Source organism: Mirounga angustirostris, unplaced genomic scaffold (genome assembly GCF_029215605.1).
Source record: "Mirounga angustirostris isolate CCGP_5_RB_7025 unplaced genomic scaffold, mMirAng1.0.hap1 SCAF_5, whole genome shotgun sequence".
NCBI classification, from domain to species: domain Eukaryota; kingdom Metazoa; phylum Chordata; class Mammalia; order Carnivora; family Phocidae; genus Mirounga; species Mirounga angustirostris.
In genome coordinates this window covers 11,205,973-11,232,432 of record NW_026991713.1, presented here as the reverse complement: position 1 = coordinate 11,232,432, position 26,460 = coordinate 11,205,973, and the positions used below count along the sequence as shown (strand labels likewise).

General features: G+C 48.7%; 1 long non-coding RNA gene across 2 annotated transcripts in view; it reads right to left on the bottom strand.

Moving 5' to 3' along the window:
• Window positions 1–14,621: 14,621 nt before the first annotated feature.
• The window catches only part of LOC123843295 (uncharacterized), a 17,806-nt gene continuing 5,967 nt past the window's right edge, over window positions 14,622–26,460 (bottom strand). Inside the window, exons 2-4 of one of the 2 annotated variants that reach the window (XR_010411325.1) lie at window positions 21,187–21,375; window positions 20,872–21,059; window positions 14,622–14,989 (exon numbers count right to left, since the gene is read on the bottom strand). This is a non-coding gene — a long non-coding RNA (uncharacterized LOC123843295). Of the gene's footprint in view, window positions 14,990–20,603; window positions 20,723–20,871; window positions 21,060–21,186; window positions 21,376–26,460 lie in introns of those variants that run through there. The other variant, XR_010411324.1, reaches the window with a different exon arrangement.

Sequence of the window (26,460 nt, the reverse complement as noted above, 5' to 3'; positions counted from 1 at the left end):
GATCTTACAGATTCCTGAGGCATGTTTGAACATTGCTGATCCCTTGTCCTGGAGTCACTTGCCCTAAGGACCCGGCTAAAGTGTCGCTTCCTCTGGGAAGTCCTCCCTGATTCATCACCCCACCACTGCCCAGCAAATAGCTCTGTTCCATTGTTTCTGCACCGGGGCTGGTTCTCTATCATTGGTCATGTTACACTGTCTTGTCATTGTTTGTTTGCAAACAATATTTTAGAATTTGGCCACAGAACACCGGAGCTTTGGCATCTACAAGACCCAGATTCCTGTCTTGGTTGTAGCATCTTCTAGCTTTGTGAACTTGGACAAATCCCTTCACTAATTTTGAACATCAGAATGCTCATACCACCTGTCTTCCCAGCATTACCTAACTCATTCTGGAAACAGAGTCTTCCTCTTCTCTCTCCCTCCCTCCCCTTCTTCCCTTCCTTCCTTCTTTCCTTCCTTCCTTCCTTCCTTCCTTCCTCCCTCCCTCCCTCCCTCCCTCCTTCTTTCCTTCCTTTCCTCTCTCTTTCCTCCCCTCTCTCTCTCCCTCCCTTCCTCCTTCCCTTCCTTCCCTCCCCTGGTTTTTAAATAAGGTTCCATGGGGTTTGCTAGGACTACAGTGGTGGGCATGTGTTCCAGACCTGGCCAATAAAAGTCCTCCATCCCCTGGTCACAGTGATTGGTTTAAACATGGGCATGTGGCTCCAGACAAGCTAATCCAGACCTGTCTGGAACTTTCTGCAAGAAAATGGAAAGAGATTGTCTCTTCACAGAGGGGTTGCTAAGCATGTTGGATGTAGTTCTAGAAGGTGGGCGGCTGTCTTAGCCACCACACAGAGTCTGTTTGAGAAATGGAGAGAAAGATGAAATCTTGATTATAACATACATGCCCCTTGATCCAGTTGTTCCTGAAAGCAGATGTGCACCTGGGCGTCCAGTTATAAAAGCCAATAAATCACACCCCCCCGCCCCGCCTTTTCTTTTAAACCTAAGTTAGCATGAGCCAAGTTTATTTCACTTGTGACAGAAAGAATCCTGATAGTCTGTTTTATGGGTGGCTCTTGATGAACCATGCTTTTTACTATTCATGCCCTTGTGTTGTCACCCCCCCACCCCACCTTGACTGTAGGGTGGGGCTTGCAACTTGCTTTAATCAATGACATGGGATAGAAATAATGCTGTGCCAATTCTGGGCCTAAGCCTGAAGAAGACCTGACAGTTTTCTTGCTCTTACAAGCCCTGAGCTGCCATGTAAGTCCAGGTACCCTGCTGGAGAGGCCAGGGGGAGATGCCACACAAAGAGGGAGAGGGCCAGACCCCATGTAGAGAGATAGAAACTCAGCTTCCTGGTGTCCTAGCTGAGTGCGGCCCCTGGTCCTCCTGCCGGCTGAGTGCAGTCACACGAGTGATCCCAGGCAAGAGCAGAAGAACCACACAGTTGCACCCCATTCAGATCACAGCATTTGGAGAGATGACAAAATGATTGTTATTTAAGGCCACTGTGTTCCGGAGTAGTCTGTGATACAGCACAAGATAAACGAAGCATGGATGAATACACCATTTCATGGGGTTGTGGTGAGAAACAAGCAAGACAGTGCATGTAAAGCGAACTGTTCTAGATCCCATGACGGATAAGGGGGGCAGCATTAGGATTTAAATCTGGGTCTGTCTGACCCCAAATCCCGTGCTATGAGACGCCATGTGGCGACAGAGCCGTGTGGCGTCCATGAGGTGTTCTGGTATCTTGCCCATGGGAGGGAGTGGGATAGTCTCCTCAATGAAGCCACCAGTGAGTGCATCCATCATCCTGTGAACCCGGACCTGCTGGTGTTAGGAGGCTCCAGTGCATCCTGCTAATTTTTGTTAAGAATCCTTCCTGAGCAGTGTCTCCTGGGATGGAAATCAATGTGTAACTGTCACGTCAACTGAGCAGGTATAACCAGAAGCAATTTTATCTCCCCTGCCCCAACCCGATGCTGTGGGGCTAGTTCTTGCCCTGTGCCTAGAGGAAATCGTCTCACTCATAGATAATAAAAAGCTCTCTCTACCCTGAATCTGTCAGTTCAGTAACTAGCATGCCCAGTTTTATTTAATAATCAAAACTCCAAGCTTCGCTCAGAGCTAAAGTTCCATCCCTCCTCTAGCTACAGCGTGCCGTGGGAAAAAGGGATATGACCCACTTTTTTCTGGTTCCCTGCTTTTCGCTTTTACCACTCATCCACCACTTGCTAAGAATTGAAGGGCAGGGAACTTCTCACCACACTGGCACTCTTGGGAACTGGTGTTGGCTCTTTCTGGGTTGGGCAGATGTTCAAAGCTGAGTCTTTCGGGAGACCTTTATGTGGGTTTTTTTGGAGATGCTCACTGCTAGGGACTCCTCCCCCTAATGCCGGTGACGCCTCTTAGGAAGGACACTGAAGAGTCATCTCTTGAACCCTGGGCATCCGGGGACCCCTCCATCAGTGTTCTGTTGAATCCTCTTCACCCCTCGGGGCTGTGGCCAATGGCAGGATCTAAGATGATCTCATGCTGGCTCGCTCTCCTGCGTGGCCACTTCTGTAGAAAATAAACTCCCCGGAGAGCCTGAGACTTTCTGCAGCTGGGAGTATGGTTCCTTGTCACTCAGAGTCCTATATACAGCTGCCACTGGCCATTTCAAGACATCAGATGGCAATCCACGGGGTCATGTGTATCGGGAATCTTGGGTCAACCTTTCCCATTGGTCGGCTTGGAGCTTCTCAAGCACTCCACGGTGGATTGATCTGCAAAGATAGCCACCAACAATTCCTCCCATCTGGATGGGTACACCGTCGATCTCAGCAAGAGGTGAATCTATTCCTCTGAGCCTTTGATGCGTGGAGATGAGCATGTGAGTCACATTGCTGTTTTAAACCACTGATTACAACAGTAGGAAACTGACATAGAAATTGGCACCTAGAAGTGGGTGTTGCTGGAACAAAACAGAAAAAGACATGGCATTGGCTTTGGGATTTGGACATAGGTGGAGCTGGGAGGGCGGGGAGGAGACTAGTGGAGGCTACAAGATGAGCAAGAAACTTGCTCCTGGAGGGTTGCAGAAAGGGGGCACTTTTATGTAGCAGCAGACCTTTTAGCAACACTGTTGCCTTCAGTGATGCTCAAGATGAAAACATACCTCATGAATTTGTGGATCCTCTAAGGAGGTTTCAGGCGGCATGTGGAAAAGGACAATTGGCTTCTTTTAGAGATCCAATATAAGGTATTTCAAGAGAGAGATAAGTGAAAGAAAGAACTGTTCGGTTTTCAAGTAGAATTTGGAGGAAATTGAGGACCCAGGATTGTCTCTCCAATCTGAGAAAAATTCTCAAAGTAAGAAATAGTGTCAGGACAAAGGTAATAGATAATAAAAAGGAGGTTGCTGCCAGTAAAATATGGCCTCAGGATAAAGATCATGTGAAGGCTGTAGGACCTCTTTTAAGACTTGAAACATTTAACTTGTTCTTCATAGACCCTCCCAAATAGCCAAAGGGTTTTACAAATCTTAAGGGAGTTTCCCCCCACACAGCCCTCCATGCTCGAAGTAGGAGAAATCTGTCTTGGAAGGAACTATGGCTGGGTCTTTTATGGGCACAGAGTAAATCCCAATAAGATTCATGGGAAACATGCAAAGTTTTCAAGGAAAGTGGTTGGTGAAAGAACCATCAGCCTGGATTCAGAGAAACAGTTCAAGCTGAAAAGAGGTGTTTGGAATCTCAGCTTTCTATAGTTGGAAATCTAGTCTGTTGCAGATGTGGGCCACTTCTTCTAGAAAAGGAAAGGTGCCTCAGATAGTAGAGCTAAGAGCCCAGAGGGTGGACCAAGAGCCAAGGAAAATGTGGATTAGGGAATGACTCCCCAGTGAGGTAGCCTTTCCTGCCCCATGTTAGGGGACAGTGGTAGCATGTGCCCAGCTGGATTTCCAGATTTTCTATGAACCAGTGACTGCTGCAGGCTTCCCTTTCCTCCCCATTTTCGATGGGGCTGTCTATTGTGGTTACTTCGTTGCCGTCTCACTATTGTATGCTGGGTGTGTGGGGGTGGGCAGGAAAGTTGTCTTTTTGCTTCACAAGCCTCTGAATCAAGAAGAAACTGAACTTGAGGAGCTGCCTCTGAGGGTCTTCCTCTGCACCTGGACCTGATCAAGACCATGAGAACCTGGACCAAGAGCCTGATGAGAATTGGGGGTCCAGTTAGAGAGAGAGGGAGCATACCTTACATGTGGGATGTTTCTGGCCAAAGGGCAGATGAGGGTGGATTAAGGATAGTTGAAAATTCTTTGTCTCTTCTCATTCAGAAGCAGAGTCTATTTCCCCTCTCTTTGAACCTGGGCTGCTCTGTGACTTGCCTTGGCCAACACAATGCAGCTGAAAACCAGTCACCATGTGTAGGATCTGATTACCCTGCTGGATGGAGTGACAGGCCCTGGAGGATGAGAGACATCAAAGGGGGAGAGAGAAGTCCAACCAGCCCCCAGCCCTGCCGGTCCCTCTCTGTGGTGCCAGACATGCTAGCAAAACCACCCCGGGACCTGTAGCCCTTGCTGAAGCAACTCAGCCAGCTCCCTGGGGGGCAGAGATGAGCTGTTCCCACCCAACCTTGCCCCACTGCCGAATCGTGAACACATCAATAGTCACTGTTGTTTTAAGGGACTAGATGCTGGCCTGAACACTTACTTACTCAGCAATAGAAAGCTGACACAGAGGTTGGTACCAGAAGTGGGATTTGAACTCATGGGAGAATCAATTCTACTGGCGACATGTGCCTAGTGGGATTTCAAACTGCTATGGCCCCTTGGCTGCTGTGCACCTTCTGTTTTTTCTCTTCTCATTAATGAAAGTGTCCATTGCAATGATCTTATCCCCATCTTATCCCCATGCTGTGTTGGGTGTGTGTGGAGAAAAAACGGGTGCAAATAAATGATCCTTTTCGTTCTTCAGTCCCCAGATCAAGAAGAGATGCATCTGAGGAGCCTCATCTGCATCTGGGCCTTGAGTGGATGCCCAGATTGGATGACACTTTGGGGGGTCTCGGGAGGGAGTGGGTGTATTTTGCCTGCTGGAGAATTGTCAACTTCCGGAGGGAAGACTGTGGTAGATCATCTCTAAAGATGGCCACCAACAATTTCTCCCATCCTTGCATGTACATGTCACTCCTCTCATCAAAAGGAATCTATTTCTCCATCCCCTTGACTCTGGGATGTCCTTGAGACTTGCATCGACCAACAGAATGGGCAGAGCTTATGCTGTATGAATTTCAGAGCTGAGGCAACAAGATATCTTGCAGTTTCCACCTTTGCTTTCTTAGGATCCAGCCACCATGTAATGGAGCTTGAGTTAAACCAACGAATGATGAGAGCCCATATAGAGAGAAAGAGGGAGGGAGGCCCAGCCCATCCACCCACCCCAGCTGATGGGCCAGACTTGTGGGGTAAGCCACCTTGGCCTTGTAGTTGCAGCCAGATTCCCATCTGGGTGGGTGTAGCCACATGGGTAACCCCAAATGACACCACATGGAGCAAAAGAACAACCCCCAACCCAAAGAATCATTAGAAATAGTATATCATTTTTTAAATTTAAATTTTAGTTAGTGAACATGCAGTGCAATATTGGTTTCTGGAGTAGAATTCCGTGATTCATCAATTATATATAACACCCAGTGCTCATCACAACAAGTGAGAAATAGTAGATCATTGAAGGTTAAGTTTTGAGATCGTCTTTTCTACAGTAATAGTCAAAACACACCTCAACAATTACTCTTTGCAGTTGGGGCACATGGCCCTCCAACAACTTCCTCTAAAGAAAAATCTACAACCTTTGACTTCTCTGTCTTTCTGACTTTAACCCCTTGATAGCTTCCAGGGGATAAGCCAAGAGTCACAAAACTGTTTTTTGACCCTCTCATTTCTACAAGACCAACATAAGGGATCAAGTACAGGAGTTGGCAAACTATAGCCTAAATCCAGCCAACCACCTCTTAAAAAAAAAAAAAAAAGATTGTGAGCTATGGTTCACAAAGCCTAAAGTATTTGCTATCTGGCCCTCAAAGAAAAAAATTGCCAATCTAGAATCCCACTTTGGAATGCGACACACAGTTGACAACTCTTGTCTGGGACCCTCAGCTAAAACTTAGATGAAAATGCCTCCATTTTACTTAGTGTGTCAGATATTTCATGAGCAGAGTGTTCCATGGCCAGATAAACTTGAGAAATATGCAATGGAAAACCAAATATTAACTAAGATTCTTTCATGGCAACCTTCTCTCCAAGAGGGCAAGAAGAGGTCTACAATACCCTGTTTTCCAAAATGTTCTGGAACCTTTTCTGCTGGGGCATCTTCCATGATTTGGGAATTCCTGTTTCCTGATACAAACTATGGAGGACATACAGAAAAATGCCACGGAACGAGGCTGAATTCTCAATCCTAGGTCTTCATTTTGACCTTCTGCCCTCTTTTCTCCTTAGGATGCTCTGTCTAGCTGGCTGTCCATCTGGTCATAAACAGTTTAGCAAACTTTTTGGTTTTCAACAGCATTGGGGGCTCTCCTAGAAGAGTCTTATGGAATGATTTCCGGTCATACATAGTTTAATTCATACTAGATTGTGAGAGACTTACCAGTTCTCTGGCAGAGGTGCGGTGAGGGTTGGGGATTTAGCTTTCAAAGGACGTCAGGGAAGGGCAAAGTTGAATCCAGAGACACTCACTTTTTCTTTCTCTTTCTCATCACCATCAGAGTTGTAGTTTGTCCCTCAGCACCTGTGCTATATGTGTTCTGTGATTGTCTGGAGTCAATTCTGAGCAGATTCCTTTATGATCAGAAGGAATATTTGATGCCGAGAGGAAATTAATCTGCTCAGACTTGTTGCATATCCCCCTGACATGACAGGCTCCTCTGTCAAGGGATGTTTCAATTTCCAGCTTCTTCCTTTGATTACGTTCAGAAGGCCCCTTCTGTGCTGAGTCACCATTTCAGCTTCTGAGGACTTCTCTCTCATGTTTACCATCCTCCCTGTCACTAAAAAGAACGAACTCGCAGTGGAAATGGTAGACGGATGCACTGTTCTCTTTGCAAAGCTAACTTTGTGTGGAGGCGGATTTGTGCAGGCAGAGAAAAGAGCCGTGGTTGTGTTTGTGTTTGAATTGGGCATGAAGTGCATTTGCACACAGGACGTTTCCAGAAACTCCAAAAAGGAGGATGTAGACGTGTAAGGCTTTTGTGATTTCGCCCTCAAAAGGCGGTATTTTCTGCAACTGGCATAGAATTTTGAACTCTAATTTATCGGAGCGCTGTGAATGACTAGGCGGCGTTTTCAGTGACATGTTTGCTCTGTATGTTCAGGGCAAGGCAAACTGAGTGAGGCTTGGGCATGGTTACCCATGTGCACAGTTTGGTGGTCCAGGTGGGATTTAATGGTGCATTTTGGGGCTTCCCAATGGGCTCCTGGGGGTGATACTGGGTTTGGGGGCCCTCGCTCTGGAGAAACGAATGACGGGACCTATTTCTATGGAGTGGACTCTGTGTGTGTGTGTGTGTGTGCGTGCGCACGCGCGAGTGCATGGTTGTCAAGTCAGCAAACGATAGCTGGGCTCCTGGGCTGGTCCTGGCACGCCTATCTCAGCTGCCCCTAGGGGTGTCTGAGCATCTCACCTGCCGCGATGGGAGAGGGAGCCGGGAGGGAGCATGCGTGCTATGATGCTTTATAATGCAGGCATGTTTGCGCACCTCTGGGTGTGCTGGCCATCCCAACTCTCTAGCCTTCAGCCCTGAAAGCCAGACCCAGTCTGTGGTGTCTGCACAGGAAGGTCGTCCCCTGCCGCTCCCATGCCGCCCTCAGAGGCTAGGAGGAGCAGCAGGGTTGCGGCTGGGCCCACACCAGGAGCTTGCTGAGCCCATCTCCAGGTGGGATGGAGGGGCTTCCTCCCCGAAGGGGAGAGGGGTGCAGGTTGAGGCCGAGGGCGGGCCTCGTGTATGTGCCCACCGTGAAACGGGGCAGGGGTGGAGGGGGGAGGGTGGTGGGTGCGACACTGCAGTGAGAGCTTGCAGGGAGCCACCAGATTCCCCTTAGTAAGAATCCATGTCTGGCCTTTCCTGTGTGTTGGCTGCCCTAGAGGAGAAATGCAAACCCAACCCCGTAAAATGAAGCACTCAGTAACTATTTGTTGGGTGGATGCATCCTTGAGATAGTGGGAGTAACTCAGTGTAAATGGCATCCTAGTGGTGGGACAATGGTGTCTCTGAGTGAAGGAAGATGCTGGGAAGGACAGGGAGAGCTTGACCCCCAGCCCTCAGGATAGATGGGGTGTGGTTGCTCCCACCACTCTTCACTGAGGTGCATCTGATACACTCTGTCTGTGACTCCAAAGTTTAATTTAGCTGATGCCTTGGCTGCAAGCAAGAACTGGTACATTTAGTTGGAGGATTAGGGACCGTATAAGATGCATAGCTCCTTAAAAGGAGCGGGATGTCAGGGGAGAAGCAAAGCTGAGTGCATCCCGAAGTTGGCTGTGAAAGGTGGGGTAGCAGGCCTTGCAGAGCAGATCACAGGCTCACGTGTGCTGAAGCCTCTGAGGGGTCAGCATGGCCACGCAGGGGTGACAGAGGGCGAGCCCAAGGACGCTGCCCATCACCGAGTCAGTCGCCCAGCAATCCTTTCAACCTGCTGACAAGGAAAGGGAAAGCGTGAAAACCAGGAGGCTGCCCAGAAACTGTACATAAATAGATCACCAAATGTGACTCTATGAAAATGTGGAACCTGTGCTAGGCAAAAAAAAAAAGAAAAAAAATTGCCATCAATAGAGTCCAAAGCAAACAACAAAATGGAAAGACACATATTTGTCACACACACAGTAGAAAAGGGCCAGTTGTCCCTGGTTTGCAAAATGCTCATAATCAATGAAAAAATGATGAACAATCCAATAGAAAAAAGAGGGTCCCAGGGCATAACAGGAGGGTGAGAAGAAAAGAAAGACACAGCGTCAATAAACGTATAAAACTATCCTCAGCCTCATCTAGCAGCAAGGAAACACAAATCAAAATGGAATACTTTTTTTTTTATTCATCAGCTTGGCCAAAATTGTAAAATGTGATCCTATCTGGTGCCGGCAATGAGAAGAGGAAACATAAATTTCCCTCCTAAAAGGTGATTTCTATCCAAATTAAAAATGCACGAGCCCTTTGACCCAGAAATGCTTTTTTTTTTTTTTTAAAGATTTTATTTATTTATTTGACAGAGAAAGACACAGCGAGAGAGGGAACACAAACGGGGAGTGGGAGAGGGAGAAGCAGACTCCCTGCCGAGCAGGGAGCCCGATGCGGGACTCGATCCCGGGACTCCAGGATCATGACCTGAGCCGAAGGCAGTCGCTTAACCAACTGAACCACCCAGGCGCCCTGACCCAGAAATTCTACATACTAGGTAGTTACCTATGGATGTTTATAAATATGCTCCCTTGGCACGCCTGGGTGACTCAGTTGGTTAAAGGTCAGACTCTTGGTTTTAGCTCAGATCATGATCTCATGGGTCCGTGGGCTTGAGCCCCAAGTCAGGTCGGGCTCCATGCTCAGCAGGGAGTCTGCTTGGAGGGACTCTCCCTCTGCCCCTCCCCCCACCCGTGCACTTGCGTGCTCTCTAAAATAAATAAATAAATCTTAAAAAATATAAATATGCTCCCAAAGGAATATTTCTTTCAGAACATTTTGGTAATAGCAAAATAAGCTATAAACAATTTAAATTTCCATCAGTGGGAGACACTTATGGATTAGCCATACAATGAAATATATTGTGGAGTGGTTTCTTTTTTTACCATATATGTAATTTTTTTTAATTAAAAAATGTTTATGAAGTTAACCTAGGTCACAGGGTAATTAACCCATTTTTATTTTCTGACTTAAAAAAACTCTATTTATAAAACAAAATAGAAAAACCTGCAACTGGTTTGGGGCAAGCCAAATTCCAGACATGCAGTCTGAAGATTTCATCTGAATGACTTTGCCATCTGCTATGTTGTGTGATGATTTGGGGTATGACATACCATTTCTTTGGACCTCAGTGTTTTCATTTGTAAAATGGGGAGAATATTCCTATTCTGTATTGTGATTTTGGGTGAGTCATTTTACTTTCTGAGACTTGGGCTTTTTATTTATAAGATATGGATAATAATTTACTCACTTTACAAGACTGCTGTGAGGAATAAATAAAATAATGCTTGTAAAGCATTTAACATAGCATCTAAGTAGGAGGTGCCTAAGATGATGGTGATGATGTGATGATGATGATAATGATGATGATGGTGATAGTGATGATCATGATGATCATGATGGTGATGGTGGTGATGGCAATGATCAGGTTGATCATTATAGTGATGGTGATGATGGTGATAGTGATGATGATGATCATGATCATGATCATGATGGTGATGGTGATAGTGGTGATGGTGGTGATGGTGGTGATGATGATGGTGATGATGGTGATGGTGATGATGGTGGTGATGATGGTGGTGATGATGATGGTGATGATGGTGATGGTGATGATGGTGATGGTAATGATGGTGATAGTGATGATCATGATGATCACGATGGTGATGGTGGTGATGGTGATGATCATGTTGATCATTACAGTGATGATGATGATGATGATGATGATGGTGATGGTGATGGTGATGGTGATGGTGGTGATGGTGATGATGATGGTGATGATTGTGATGATGATGGTGGTGATGATGATGATGGTGATGACGGTGATGATGATGGTGATGATGGTGATGATGGTGGTGGTACTGGTGGTGGTAGAAGAAGAGGAAAAGAAGGAAGACTGGGAGCAGAGGAGGGACCAAGATGGGGAGAATGAAAAGAAGGAGGAAAGGAAGGAGCAGCTGGAGGCCACTATGTGTGGGTAATTTACATTCCTTAGCTCATGCAGTTGTTCTAGTTATGCTCTGAGGTCTACACCTAGGGCGACCACGCGTGCATTTATGACCAAGGAGATGTAGGTCAGAATTATGACTCATCTGAGGTCACCCTCTAGGCAATAGTCGAGCCAGCATTTGCCTTGTAATTTTTTTCTTGATACAAAGCCAACATTCGGGAGCACCTGGGTGGCTCAGTAGGTTAAGTTGCCTTCGGCTCAGGTCATGATCCCAGGGTCCTGGAATTGAGTCCCACATCGGCTCCCTGCTTGGCGGGAAGCCTGCTTCTCCCTCTCCCACTCCCCCTGCTTGTGTTCCCTCTCTCACTATGTCTCTCTCTGTCAAATAAATAAATAAAATCTTTAAAAAACAAACAAACAAAAAAACAAAGCCAACATTCAAACACGCAACCTTGAAGATCTTTTTGGTTCCAAGCCTCCCCATAGCACCCAGCACAGTGCTTGGCACATAGGAGGTGATCGATAAATGTTATATAAATCAGAATTTATTTCTAAAAAGTATTGTTATCTCTCTAAGTTATGCTTTAGGAGTTGTTCCAAGGCCCGTGGGTCATTTCTTTGCAAGTCCAAGTGGTGAAGATTTCTTCCTTCCAGAATGTGCTGGTTATTAAGCTATCACCTCAGCCCAAAACCCACCCTTTCCTGTGATTCACTCTGTGGCACAGGGCCTGGGACCCTGCAAACCCATTTCTGTGCAGCCAGCTGCTGCCTCTGTGGCGAGTGGGCGCTAGAGAGAGACTGCAAGGTTGGAGGGGGAAGTGGGCCTTGCTCTTTTCCTTTTGGTTGCAATTCTCCTGAGCTGCATAAGCCTCACTTTTTCACCTTAGCAATGGCCCTGCATCTTGGTGGCAGCACTTGGTAACCACCTTCAATTTTTTCCAACACCCCCCAAAACCCATTGCATTCCCTCAATGCAAAGGGTAGTGTCACCTCCTCAAGAGGTCCAGATCCCAGATCTGTGGGGTCCCCTCTCTGAACTTCTAGGTTCTAACACCTATCCGAACAATTCCCTATAGCAAATTCTCTCTGTTAAAATAACTAATGTGCTTTCTTATTTGGGACTGGACCCTGGCTGATGCACAAGGTAAATTTGATTTTGGACTGTAACTACTGTTGGACCCAGGTCTTGGAAAAAAAAGAAGAAGAAGAAAAGGAAGAAGAAGAAGAAGGAGAAGGAGAAGGAGAAGGAGAAGGAGAAGGAGAAGAAGAAGAAGAAGAAGAAGAAGAAGAAGAAGAAGAAGAAGAAGAAGAAGAAGAAGGAGAAGAAAGAAGAATCAGGTTGTCTGATTTTTCCATTTTACATCAGAAATAAGGCTTCACGATGAAAAAATGAGATGGATGTTCTCATATGACTTACTGAGCTCTCTCCCACATCTTGGTTTTGGTTTTCTATTTTTACAACCTTGACAGGCAAGGGTGTGAGCATAATGAGCCTGGGAAGTCCAGTGTCCCAGTAGGCAATGGCCAGACCTCCCCTGGAGTCTGGATTTGACCCCTGCCAGCACCCTCCCCTCTGGCCTCAAGGACTGGGAAGGGGTCACTGCCATCCTTTTAATGTTCCCAATCGAGGCCCTGAACTCTTTCCTGCATTTATCCTTTGAGCAGTGGCATCAACCTGAAACTGTCAAAAGACTTTTAACTTTTAAAACCTAAGGGAGGACAGCTGAGAAGTAAACACAAAGAGGGCATGAGTTAAAGCAAGCCTGGCATAGCTCACCATCTAGAGTTCGGAACTTGCTTGCAGCCTGCCCCTCAAGAAAATCCAGAGAAAGGTTGTTTTTCCTCATTAACGAGCTCTTGGATGGTGTCCCCAGAGCCAGTGTCATTTGCCACCCACATCCAGGGATGTGATGAGGATGCTAATAATGGTAAGTTCATGTATTAACTCACTTAACCACCCTATGAGACAGATGCTATTCTTAGCCCCAACTGACAGATGACAAAACTGAGCCACAGAGAGGCTAAGTAACTTTCCCCATGTCACTCTGCTGGTATGTAGCAATCTGGGGTATGGATGCAAAGAGTCTAGATCCAGAGCCCCCCTCCTAGCCAAACTTCCAGTTCTTTTCTCTGGGATGTCCCTCTTTTCTGGGCAGGTCACTGTGCAGGGGCATGGCCTCACTCTTGCAAACTGCCATCGACTAAGAGCTTACCTCTTCACAAGGCAGCCTAGATTGTTGGAAAACTCCTCATATTGGGCTGGCATTTCCTTCTAGTCTCTTCCACCTTTTGTTCTTGGGATTTCCTTTTAAAGACACATAGAACGAATGAATCTACGTGTCACATAGAGTGAATCTATGTGTCTTTAAAACCAACATGAGTCTCTTTCTGAGTTTTCTCCTGTCACATTGTCTGGGATAATCCAGATCCACCGCCTCCAAGTGGCGTGACCTTGGATAGGTTACATAACCCCTCTTTGCCTCTGTATCCTCATCTGTGAAATGGGAATCATGAAAATGTATACCTCATTGGGTACTTTACACGTGAAGCCCCTGCAGCAGTGTTGAGCCTACTCTCGGTAAAGGTGGGCTCCTGGTTCTGTTCTGTAGCTTTAACACCCCCAGTCTTTCTGATGGGGATGATAGTGAACTTGCTCTGTACACGATGTGGTTCTATGGAATCAGCCATGCATTTTGTGACCCTGCCCTCTGTCTGTCCATCTCCACTGCCTCTCTCCTTAGAGCCTCTCAACCCTCCCCTGGATACATAGTCGGCCGGGTACCCAATCTGCCAGCTTCTAGTCTTGCCCTATTTCAACCCATCTTCCCCTTGGCTTCCATGCTGTTCTCAGTGAAACACAAATCTGATCTGGCACCTCCTCTGCTCAGATCCTCCCCGACTGCTCCTGAGCTGCTGGATAAAGCTCAGCCTCCTTAGTTTGACTTACAAGGTTCTCCTTGGTCTGTCCTCTGCTGACCTATCTGCCTCTCCTCTCCCGTCTCCCCTCCTGCTCCATTTTCAGCAAAATGAACCAACTCCCAGATCTCTGAGCCTCCCCTGACTTTGAGCCTACCTGCCTCGGGCCTGATACCCTGGGGCCTAGCACAGGGCCTGGTGCGCAGCAAGGGGACCGGTAAGCTCTGGTTGATGAATGGGCGGGTGGGATAGTGCATAAAGTGAGTGCTCTGTAAGCCAATGTGACATCCATGTCAGTTCATGGCATTATTTTTTCCAGGGGTCATATTCAAAATCTGTAACCACAACTGTCTGGTCTGCCAGTAGGGTCCTGCAGGCCTCCTGATGGACCAGGCATTAACCCTTTAGTTGATGGATTGTGAGGAGGTTTAGGGGGTCCAGGGGGATAGTGGGGGTGGGGCACAGGCTCCAAGGAGCAGTGCTTTTTTAACAGACCGGTTTGGAAGCATCTCAATATTTTAGCTGTGCCTGTTTCCACAGAAAGCTCCCTCCCCATCCCTGGGCCCTGTTTGCTTCCCTCTCCCTGGCTTCCCCTGGCCCTGTCCCACCCCCAGCCTATCACTATTTGGAGGCTTTTATTTTGAAGCCTGCTCAGGGTCCAGGTGACCCGTTTTTTCCAGAATTTGTCCACAGGGCTTGGAAAAGCTCCCTCCCCACATGGCACTGTGGACACCCATCTGGCCTGGTTCTTTAGCTTAAAGGTCCCTCACCCCGGGGCTGCCCACTCAGGATGAGGGCAGGGAGCTCTTAGCCTGTTCTTCTCATCTTTCCCGGCGCACATGACACAAACAGCAGGGGGTGGCATGGAAAATCATGATTTCACACCCGAGACCTTCATCCAGATCGGTTTGCAAATTGCATTAGCCTTTGAGACAAGAGTTTAGTACCCACATCAAAAAGTGAAGGGTGTTGCTTGCTCCTCAGGTGGCAAGGATGGAGCTCTTGGACTGGACAGGAGCTGGATGACATTGCACTGGCCTCTGGATGTGCCCATGGGTCAGGTAGGATGACTATCTCCAAAGGGTAGACCCCTCTGCTGTGTGTCTTCCTGTTCTTCATGGCCTGTGCTTTCCATCAGGTGGCACTCTGGGCCCCGGGCAATTCATTCTCCAATCCAAGCTACAAGTTCCTCATCTGGGAAAAGAGGCATAATGTAAAGAAAATTTTAAAAAAAAGCACATGGCCGTGTGGAAAAATGGAATGTCTGTCATGCTTCACTCCTGGAGGAGGTGGTAGCGGATGACTTCCTAGTTCAGGAAAATGCCTCGATTAATTTTAGGGTCATTAAAAAGGGGCAGCCTCCTGGGGCAGAGTCTGGATGGAAGATGTTTATGCACACACAAAGGGAGAAACCCCTCTGCAGAGAAAAGGTAGGTCGTTGGTGTCTTCTCCCTTCTGAGCACTTGCTGACATTATAGAGAAAAAATAGAAAAAGCATGATCCCACAAAAACAGGGAATAGAAAGGAGGTATCAAGAAATGAGAGATTGCAATGCACTTTTGGAAGGGGCTTTGTCTGGAATGATGGTGCCATATTTAGAAAGGCCGAAGAGACTCAGCAGGCAGAGGGCACATGGGGAGAAGGAAACAGTGAGCCTCTAGAACCCCAGCAAGGTCCAGATGCAAGGGGAGTGGTGGAGGGGTTGATGGTGTGAGATGAGAGCTGGCGGCCAAGGGCTTACCCTTGAGCCTCCTACAAGAGGTTTACACTCTGGAGATGGCAGAGAGGAAACTCTCAGGACACCAAGGTTGCCGGCATGACAGAAGGCAGGGACAAGACATGGGGCTGAAAGCAGGGTATTTTTTTTTTTAAAGATTTTTTATTTATTGGGCGCCTGGGTGGCTCAGTTGGTTAAGCGACTGCCTTCGGCTCAGGTCATGATCCTGGAGTCCCAGGATCGAGTCCCGCATCGGGCTCCCTGCTCTGCAGGGAGTCTGCTTCTCCCTCTGACCCTCCCCCCTCTCCTGCTCTCTCTCTCTCATTCTCTCTCTCAAATAAATAAATAAAATCTTTAAAAAAAAGATTTTTTATTTATTTATTTGAGAGAGAGAGAGACAAAGATAGCGACAGAGGGCATGAGCGAGAAGAGCAAGCACGAGGTGGGAGGAGAGGGAGAAGCAGGCTCCCTGCTGAGCAGGGAGTTGGATGCGGGGCTCGATCCCAGGACCCTGGGATCATGACCTGAGCTGAAGGCAGATGCTTAACTGACTGAGCCACCCAGGTGCCCCTGAAAACAGGGTATTAATTGGAAGTCCGCATCCCAAATGGCCAGAACATCTTCCTGGTCCTCCCGCTCCCAAGGCACCCTAGCCTGTTCCTACATCCTAAGCAGAGACTGGCAGCTGCCAGACAAGTTACTGGAGAATTTCCTAGAGAAAAAGTCTCATGCCTGCTATCATAATAGGAGTTCCCAACAATATCAGTCTTTTCTGTCCCAACACTGAAATGGACACCTGTCAAGCCATAAGCCTCACCTGCACTTGCAGAGCTTCCGATCAGCCTTTTTAGTACATTTAATATTTAGTGTTAAATGTTCGTGAATAACCCAAGAATATTAGACACATAAGGAAAGCTGCCAATGTGAAACAGACACACCAAACAAAAAAGATAAAAGAAGAGCCTGGAAGAAACTCTGTCCCTCTAGATTGGACTCAAGAATGAATCATCTGGATCAGAATGACTCCAGTCAAGCCACAGATGTATGAGCAAAAAAAAAAAAAAAAACTTGCTATTGTTTTGCACCACTGGAGATTTCTGAGGTTGTTTGTTACACAGCAAAAGCTGACTGATACAATCCATAAACAAGAATAGGAGGCTATGACAACTGAATAATCATAAAACAAGAGAGAGGTCTTGGAAATTTAATATAAGGTAGCCAAAATAGGGATTTCAGTAGCAGATTTGAAAAGTATGTCACAGAAATATTTTCTAGGATATGACAGGAAGAAATGAAGATGGAAAATATGAAGGGGGGCGCCTGGGTGGCTCAGTTGGTTAAGCGACTGCCTTCGGCTCAGGTCATGATCCTGGAGTCCCGGGATCGAGTCCCTCATCGGGCTCCCTGCTCGGCAGGGAGTCTGCTTCTCCCTCTGACCCTCCTCCCTCTCATGCTCTCTGTCTCTCATTCTCTCTGTCTCAAATAAATAAATAAAATCTTTAAAAAAAAAGAAAATATGAAGGGAAGGAACAGGCTTAGAAAAGCAATCCAGGGGGTCTACCATCTGACTTAGAAAATTTTTTAAAAAGACAGAGAGAGAACAGAGAAAATTATCAAGAAGACAATCCAAGAAAACTTCCCCAAACTGAAGATCATGAGTGTCCAGATTGAGTTAGGCCTACCATAGAAATAGTAAAATGAATGAAAAATAATCCACACAACACACATCATCATGTGACCCCAGAAGACCACAGATAAAGTTTCCAAAAGCTTCCAAAGATTTAATACAATGCAACAAAAATAAGAACACCGAATCCTCATTTGCCGTAAGAGGAAACTGAGGCATCATATCTAACAGTCAATCAGTCAAAAATAGCAATATAAGCTTTTTATATAGAAATACAGAGGAATTTAGAGGGAATAATGGAAGGGTTTCAGTAGTTCCCTTGGGGTGGGAAAGAGAGGGTGGGGGCTTTTCGGTCCTCCTCTTCCTTGTCACAAACCAAAGCCTGCGCCTTTTATTCAAACATTGACAAGTCGGGGAACAGAAGTAACAGGTGCAGTCAGAGCTGCTGGGTTGTAAGCGAAGGATCACACAATGGGCAATGCTTTGGGCCCAAAGACGGAGACAGCTAACGAGGGGTTCCTGCAGCAAGAGTGTGCAGAGCTCCTCACCCTTCTGGTCACCCGCCACCTTCCACTCTTCCCTAAAAGTCTATAAGTGTGGTCCGAGGGGAGTGAGGGGAGGGGGGCATGCCACACGTGGGACGCTGCCAGACTCAGGGAGGCCACAGAGGAGAGAAGACCCCTCTTCCTCCTCTTACTAGAGGAAGGGGACTTGTGGGAAGAGTTGGGGTGAAGGTGCTGGAGAAAGTCTCGATCCTGCTATTAAGTGAAATGGGGACAGGGTGACCCATCCCCTCGCCGCTACACTGGTCTGAGTGGTCTGAGCATCAAATGTCATTGTGAGGGGGAAGCACCCTAAGACCTGCATGAAAGCAGCAACTCAGGGATCATTGCTGGGTCCCCGGGGCTGTAGGAGCCCCCTGATAACAACCCCAACTTCCTCGTCTTAAGCACCTACCGTGTGCCAGGCAGACAACACATTTCAATCCTATGATGCCTTTCCAGGGGATGGTAGATAGTCTTTTGGGAGAAACAGGAATTGGCCAAGCAGAGAAGATGTGGGCCTCATGGGGCAACAGCAACCTGCAAAACGGACTTGAGCTGGAAGAGGAGAGGGACGAGGCCAGAGTCAGGCAGGAGCCTGGCTTGGATGACAGCAAGCTGGACTGGTTCTCCGGAGAGCTAGAGGGCTGGAAGCATTGGTTAGTTCTTTCTAGGAAGGGCCTCCTGCAGCCAGTGGGGAAGACAGACTGCAGGGCTGAACTGGGACAGGAAGATCGGGTAGGGCGGCTGCTGGAGCAGCGCAGGCAAGACAGGAGGCTGTAGGGATGGAGCGAGGGGGCACTTGAGGGACATTTGGAGGTGAAACACATTCCTGGGGATTGGCTATATCAGCGAGGGAGGATGAGGAGGCCATGTGACCTGCAGGTCTCTGACTTGGGCAAATGGCGAAGACAGAGGTTGCAGGAGGAAGGGTGCTCTGCAGAGCTGGGGGGCATCTGCGTGCGGTGGGGGCCCGGAGGCAGTTGGACACATGGGCCTGGGGCACCATTCGGGAGCAGCTGGTAATGGGGGCACAGGAGTAGATGAAGCCTGCAGCCAGAGAGAGCATGGGTGTGTGGGGAGGGGACTGAGGAAGTAGATGAAGGAGGAGCCCAGGAACGGGCCCCCAGACTTGGAGGAGGAACTGGGGGAGCAAGCGGGTGTGGAAACTGAAGCAATCGGTGGAGACCAGGGCTGGGGAAGGGCCCCAGGGCGAGGACGGGGTGCGCAGAGGGTGGGAGGTCTCAGGGCCTCGGGGGAGGCATGCCGTGGGGGCTGGGGCTAGAGGGAGCATATTGCCAAAGGGTGAGAGTATGAAGGGCAGTTACAGAATTTCCAGGACCTCCTGTTGCGAAGCTCTCTGGTTCCTGGGTGTGCCGTTCTGGGCTCTGGGGCGCGCTGGGCAATTAGTGCTCATTGTGGGCTGGGACAGAGGAAGCTCTTTCCTGAACCTGGAGGGCAGAGCCCAGAGGAGGCGATGTAGTCTGTGAGCCCACCGCCTGCTTTGCCCCCTTCTTCACGCCCTTCTTCCACGCCCCACACACGGGTCGGTCCCATTCTGGACACTAGAGATTCATAGATGAATGTGGTAGTCCTTGACCCACAGGTGCTCATGGTACACAGTCCTTAGCAGGAAGGGGTGGAAAGTCTAGAAGACTAGCTCTTATGGGTAGGAAGCCCCAACCCAAGAGAGCTAGAGCTAGCGGCCACCCCGCGCCCCCCCCCCCCCCCGCCCCTCCTTCAAAGAGCCATTGACCAGCTTTGCATCTTAGCTGGTGCAGAGAATCCAAAGGCTGAAGAAGGCCCATAGAATCATGGAGGCGGGGGTGGGGAGGTGGGGACAGCAGGAGAACGCACTGAGATGCGCTGAGAGAGGCCCCAGGGACCTATAGGATCCAGATGAGGCAGGAGGGAGGAGGGAGGCGTGCCGTGGGGGCTGGGGCTAGAGGAAATGTGTGCAGGAGCTGCAGGGTGGGGAGGAGGTGGGTAGGGGAAAGGGGTTATGAGAAGTTTGGCATTGCTTTGTACTTACTCCCTGGAGGCAACCCTGATTTTCAAATAGAGCCCCTTGCAGACTTGGGACAGCCTGGAGCCGCGGTTTTTCTGCAGGTTCTATTTTCCCCCATTTGGTGCCTTCAAGGTTCTGATGAGTCCAGGCTGTGCAAACTGCAGCCCGGGGGACCCTCCCCTTCTGGGGCAGAGTTTTAGAGGCAGTGGCATCGTATTAGCATCCAGAGGCAGACGGAGACCCCCAGGGAGGAGGTGACCTTGGGGCGGGGGCTCAGCTTCAGCCCCACCAACGAGTCACCTGCCTGAGCTCTTCACAGATCCTCCTACGCACAGTCTGTGTGAACTGCTACCCGAGAGACTCTTGGCTCTTAACTCTTGTTCAAGGGTCTGCAAACTACGGGCTGAGGGCCACATCTGCTGCCTGGTTTTTATAAATAAAGTTTTATTGGAAGACAGCCACCCCCATTCAATTATTGCTACAGCTGCTTTCAGGCTACAAAGCAGAATCCAGGAGTTGTGACTGAGATCAATGCCCCACAAAGCTTAAAATATTTACTGTTTGGCTTCCTAGAGAAAACGTTTGCCAATCCCTGTTCTAGGGTATCAGGTAGGACACACATTTAGCAGATGTAACCAAGGTCAAAATACCAGTGGCTTGAACCCAGTAAAGATTTCTTTCTCTTTCATGAACAGTTGGAGTGTAAGCCATCTGGGGTTGAGTCAGAGACTCTCTACTTTGTTGTTTAACTGTCCTCCGTCTTCGGCCTCTGCAGCCAGCAGGAAGGGGAACAGGGGAGTGGAGGGCACACCCTCTCTCTTTGAGGGCACAGCCAGGAAGTTGTGTCCACAGATCCCCCCCCCCCCCCCCCCCCCCCGCATCCCACTGGCCAGCCCTTGGTCACGCACCTGTAGCTACCAGGTAGATTGGGAAACGTTACATTTAGCTGGGTGCCCGCAAGTCCACTGCCACTCCGGGACTTTCTCAACAAAGGAAGGTGGCAAGCATGAATTCTAGGGGATTTTAGCAGTTTCTGGTTAAGAAGAACGAAAGCATAGAGTAAGAAAGAGTAAGAATTTGCATCCCCCCTAGGAGTAAAATTTGCAATGCGTGCCAACTGAGCAGCTGTCAGTAGCTAATATAAAATGCCTCTTTCTCCCAGTTCCTTCTGTAAATACTTACTTAGCCCTCAATTATATCAGGCTCTAGCTGGGCGCCTTTTGTAGAGAAAAAAACTGCCGGTCAGAGTGGTTGAGCGAGCTGTCCGAGGGCCCGTCCTTCTGCTCCCAGCATGGGCTCCTCCTGCCTGATGGTCCTGCTTCCCTTGGGACGCCCTAGCCAGGAGCTGGACTTGGGTCCCACCGGGCGGGCTGGGCGTTGGGGAAACAGAAAGTGCGCAAATTATTTTAGCAGTGAGAACTTATATAGGGGATGGGTTGTACAGATCTTGGAGGACTGAAAAGCAAAAGGGGACGCTGAGGTAACCAGATAGAGTACCTGCTTCCTACGGCTGTGGGAACGGAAGGAAGAGAGTGGGGTTGTCGCAACCTAGAAGCTTGGAGGAGGAGCAGATGGAGGGGAGGTTGCTCAGCTGGTGTTGGTGCCTCAGAAGCTTGGAGAAGGGCCCTCAGGGAGCTGGGACTCAGAACTTCAGACCTCCAAGGAAGGGGTGGGGTGAGGCTCATCCTGGGGATGTGGAAAATACTAGAATTGACTTTCAGGGCAGTGCTGTTGGGTATTGGGAGCAAACAGAAGGGAGCAAATGCCTTCCTCCTCTCCATCCTTCTGGTCTCCTGGAAGGAGCTACCATCAGCAGAAGCGAATGGGAATCAGTCTGCCAAGCAGCAATGTGGTCTGGACACCCAACACCAGCTCCCGAGAGCTGAGCATAGAAGGGTAGGTCTGGAGCGGAGAGGAGACAGTTTAATAACCAGCCCAGAGGCTATGACTACATTTAGATGCCCCCCTCCCCCCGTGTTTACTGACCTGGAGCCACAGTGTCCGAGGCAGCGTGGACCTGGAACCTTGGCACATCTGCTTCCTGATACACTGGCTGGTGGGAATGTAAAAGGGTCCAACCACTTTGAAAAACAGTTTTCTTCTAAAGTGAAATACCATAGGATCCAGCACCCTACTCTTAGATCTTTACCCAAGAGCAACAAAACACACATCCACATGAGCCTTTATGCTTGAATGTCTGTCGTAGCTTTGTTTTAATAACCCTAAACTGGAAGCAGCCATAATGTCCATCAGTTTGTGAAAAGATAAGCAACTGTGGTATATCCATATAAGAGACTACTACTCGGTCATAAGAAGGATAAATTACTGATGTACGCATCAACAGCAGTGAATTTCAACAGCCTGATACTGTGTGAAAAAAGCCAGACACAAAAGACCACATACTTTGTGATTCCATTTGTATGAAATTTCAGAAATGACAAAATAGAATAATAGGAAGCAGATCGGTAGTTGCCAGAGCCTCGGGCAGGGCAGGGAGGTCGGAGGCAAGGGGCACAAGGGATCTTTTTGGGATCATGGAAATGACCTATATTGTGACATGGTTGGTTACATAATTGTCAAGACCCATTGACCTGTGTGCTTTAAGTCAGTGAGTTTTATCGTATGCAAACGACACTTGATAAAGCTGATTTTTAAAAATCGAATCAGAAAGCTGTTAGTAGGGGGCGCTTAGTCTACTTACGTCCAATGCCACCTCCTGTGAGCTACCGTCCATGCGGCAAAGGGATCTTTAAAAAACGTTAATCAGATTACATCACTCTTTATTTAAGCACTGTGATGGATTCTCTTTCCTCTTTGAATGAATTCCAGAGGATTACTGTCCCTCGATCCTGCTCACTGACCCCAACACTTGCAGGGATAGGAGCCATAGTGCCAACAGAAACCCAGGCACTGGGTATCTACACACATGAAGTTGTAGATCAAGCCAACCGACTGCTACTAAAACAAGTTCTGTCCTACCTTGTCAGGCAGACCTTCGTGAAAAGCTGGAAGGCCAGGTTCAAATTGAGAATTCTGGGAGTCCTTTGAGTTCTGTGCTGGAAGGTGATGGCGTGGGGAGACAGACGCTAAGCTATGGGCTCCCCGCCCCTTGCCTTTCCACCCTGGCTCCATCTGAACCTGTGAGGACACCGGCCAGGCCTCTGGAGAAATTTGTGTCTGTGACCCCCTGGGGGCATGGAACCGGGGAAACTGGATTCTTCTGTATCTCCAGGCCTCTCCAGGAACTGTACTTTGTTCTGTATGATGTGTGTATGCGTGCATGTGTGCATATGTGGACATGCGTGTACACGCATGCCTCTGTGTTTATACCTGCGTGTGTTTGCACACCGCGAGTGTGCCCGTGTGTATGCATGCCTGCATGTTTATGTGTGTATTTCAACAGCAGGGGGAGCTCGTTGAGGGCAGCAACTGTGCCAGATTCCGGTCTGTATCCTTTATACCTCTGCAGAGGGGATGCTAAATGAATGCTTGTGGAATGAATAGATGAAAGAATGGGGGCCGGTCTAGCACAGTTACTGTGTTTTGGAGTCATCCAGATTTGAGGTCAAAATCTGACCTTACTAAGTCACTTTGCTTCAGGCTCCTGATCCCGTAGAGACTCAGTTTCCTCATCTCCAGACCAGGAATAAAAATAGGACCTATTTTATCAGGGTAGGTGTGAGGATTAAGTGGCAATAATCGGAGCTGACATGTACTGAGCTGGACTTTGGGCCAGGCACTGTTCCAAGATTTTGCAAGGGCTAACTCATATACTCCTGCAATTTTATGGTGGAGGGATGGTGAAACCATAAACTCAGTGCATCTCGGTGCCTATTTCTGATCAGTGGAGAGGAGGTTCAGGGTCCTTAGCCTCTGGGGGCATCTTCTCACGAGTCCCGCTCAGATTTGGACCTACGGGCCCTTCTGGGGAGGACAGTGGGATCCAGCACGCAGGACTCCTCCGGGGCTAGCCCACAATTTGACCCTCTCGTGGGGCTGTTCCTTCTACTGCGGCTCAGGACATTTCTCCTCTAGGTGGCGCTGCAGAGCGAGAACCGGGATGTTGAGTTGCGGCGCCCCCTGGTGGTCTGTTTCCGTCAACACATTGATTAAGTGCAAAGCCATTTCCATAGACAAGTGCGGCAAGAATGGGTTAGAGGAATGTGGGAAAATTAGAATCTAATGTGATCAGTTTTAAGACACAGAGAAGCAAAGTGCACATGGGGAGATAGATCAGGAGGGGTCCAATCCATACCAAGAAAATCATCCTCAATAACAACAACATTAACATTTGTAATTTACTGACCACCTTCCGCGTGTGGGTGTTGTACTAAGCACTTGGCATTCATCATCCTATTTAACCCGCCTCCAGAAAGTATGCATCCCAAGGACAATTACTTTTATCTGGAGCCGGGCACACGCTGGATGTCTGGCATGTAGTAGGTCCTCGTTACATTTTGAAACAACGAGCAATGCATTAATCCTAGGAAGCAAATATTATCATCTCCACTTAGGAAAATGAACAAGAAAAATGAACTTCGGTCAGCCACATGCCAGAGCCAGGGCACCTGAGTTCCGCACCCAGCTCTGCTGGAAGCCGGGGCGCCAAAGAGAAGGCAGAGCCTTCTGCCTTCAGAGAGTTTGCTGTCCGATTGGCTTCATCCACACCCTCCGTCTCCAAATTCCACTCCCTGGGGATTGCCAGGGGTGGCTATTTATGGCTCAGGGAGGAGGTCCAGTGAAGCTCCCCTCATAAATTACAAGGAGAGACACATGTGGGTCAAGATTGGGGACTTCAGTGCATGAGGGATCCCCAGGAATCTTGCTCAGCCTAATCTGGGATTTTCCTCTCCTTCCCTAGGAGAGCTGATGACTCAGGCAGCAGGCATTTGCTGAGCTCCCCTAAGGAGCTCCTGGGGCATCATCACCTGGTCCTGCCTCTTCCCCAGCCCCTGTCTGCCACTGTGCCCTATTTCCCGCGGCTGGAGCCCTCGGAACCGCCGGCTCCTCGGAGGCCGTGTTCCTCATCTCTAAACCAAGGGCCGCGCTTTAGCTCGGATACGCCAGCACCCGAATCAGGGTCGAAGAGTGCTGTGCATGTTGTGAGTTTTAGAGCCAGGCCTCAATCCCATCCAGTCCTCTGGGAATTCCTCGGGTGTGGTCTGAGCACATGGAACCCTGCCTTGCAGATGTGGCTATGAACAGACATATGAATTGCATTCCGTAATGCAGCGATGCCCCTTCTCAGAGCAGCCCCTGCCTTTGGTTGTTGACTTCTTGTACCTGCTTTCTTTCGGCATTCCATCCTCCTTGTCACTGTCAGACTGTCACTTAACTGTCATTTGCTTCCAACCCCTCCCCCGCCCCCCAGCGATTTTCCTCCAGATTCAAATCTCCGGGGTTGTTAGATTTGGGTACGCTCTCAAAGTAACCTGGGGAAGGGAAGGCCAGAGGTGCTTTCTTCTAGGAATAAAATATCTGAGCTCCAGTGCCTGGGCAGGGGAGCTACCCATCCACTGTTCAATGACTTGTTTACTCCCAGGCTGTGGCCAGTGGAGGTTATCAGATGAGCTCTTGATAAGCCAGAGGTCACTCCAGGCATTTCTTTGTACCTCCCCAGAAAGGCTCGAGAAACACTGGCTTAATGAAATGTGTGAAGAGCTTGGCTCCTTTTCCTGGCTAGTCTTCTGCCTCATTCTCCACCCCTGCAGTAGCAGCAGGACGGGTGGCCACTGCTGACAGAGTGTCTGGTCTCGAATTACACCGTATCAGAGCTCGGACATAAAATTAGCAGCAGTGTTCTGTATGAGGAGCTAGAGAAATACCCATATTCAGCAGAACCACGGGCAGGGAGGGAAGAGCTGGCCCCCCACAGGCCCTGGGGCCCTTCCCTGGACAATCTTCCCATCCCCGCAGCCCTCCCCTCCACTGCGGAGGCGGCGATGGCTGCCCGGTGGCTGAGTCAGGGCCACACACAGGAGGCTTCTTGGGGGGTGGGGGGGAGGGAGTGGGGGATGGGAAGGCAAGACCTTGAGAAATCTGGGAAGGTGAACTTGAGGGCTTGTCGTCCCTGAAACACACACACACGCACACACTGAAAACTATGACCAAGAATAAGAAATTCCCATGTGTCTAGGCACTTTTCATACATTTTTCTCATTAATTCCCAACACCACCCATTCAGTAAGACTGTTTTACGATCGGTAAAGAAAGGATCAAAAAGGACATACTGGTTGCCCGAGTTCATACGTTATAAATGCATTTGTGTTCATGCTCATGATGTGCCCACTTAGATCCCAGCGCGTAAACCTGGCCTCTCATACTCACAGTCTCACTGCTGTGCACTATGCTGCGTGCTCTCGCGTGGACGCAACCTAAACACACTCACACGTCCCTACACAGAGTTGTATGTGTTTATATCCACATTTATGCGCAACTATATGTGTTGCTAACCATACACATACGATGATACACACAATCACATGACAAGTGCTGTGTCACACTTCCTGGCTAAAATTGTCACTTCCTGTCTTTCCTGACCAACTCTAGGGCTGCATTGACCTCGGCCATGGCTGGGTGCTTGCAGCTCTTGGTGCCATGTCTGTCCCTTCACCCTGTCCTTTGACTCTGCATTTAATTGCTTTATACTGTAGACCAGGAGCCCTGAGACACCAGTGACTGGGTTGGAGTCATTAGTTATATTATCTCTAGTTCTCCGGGTGTGAATTCTTCCGTATGTTGAGTCTGTAAGCTGTCCTTCAGAGTGTGGGT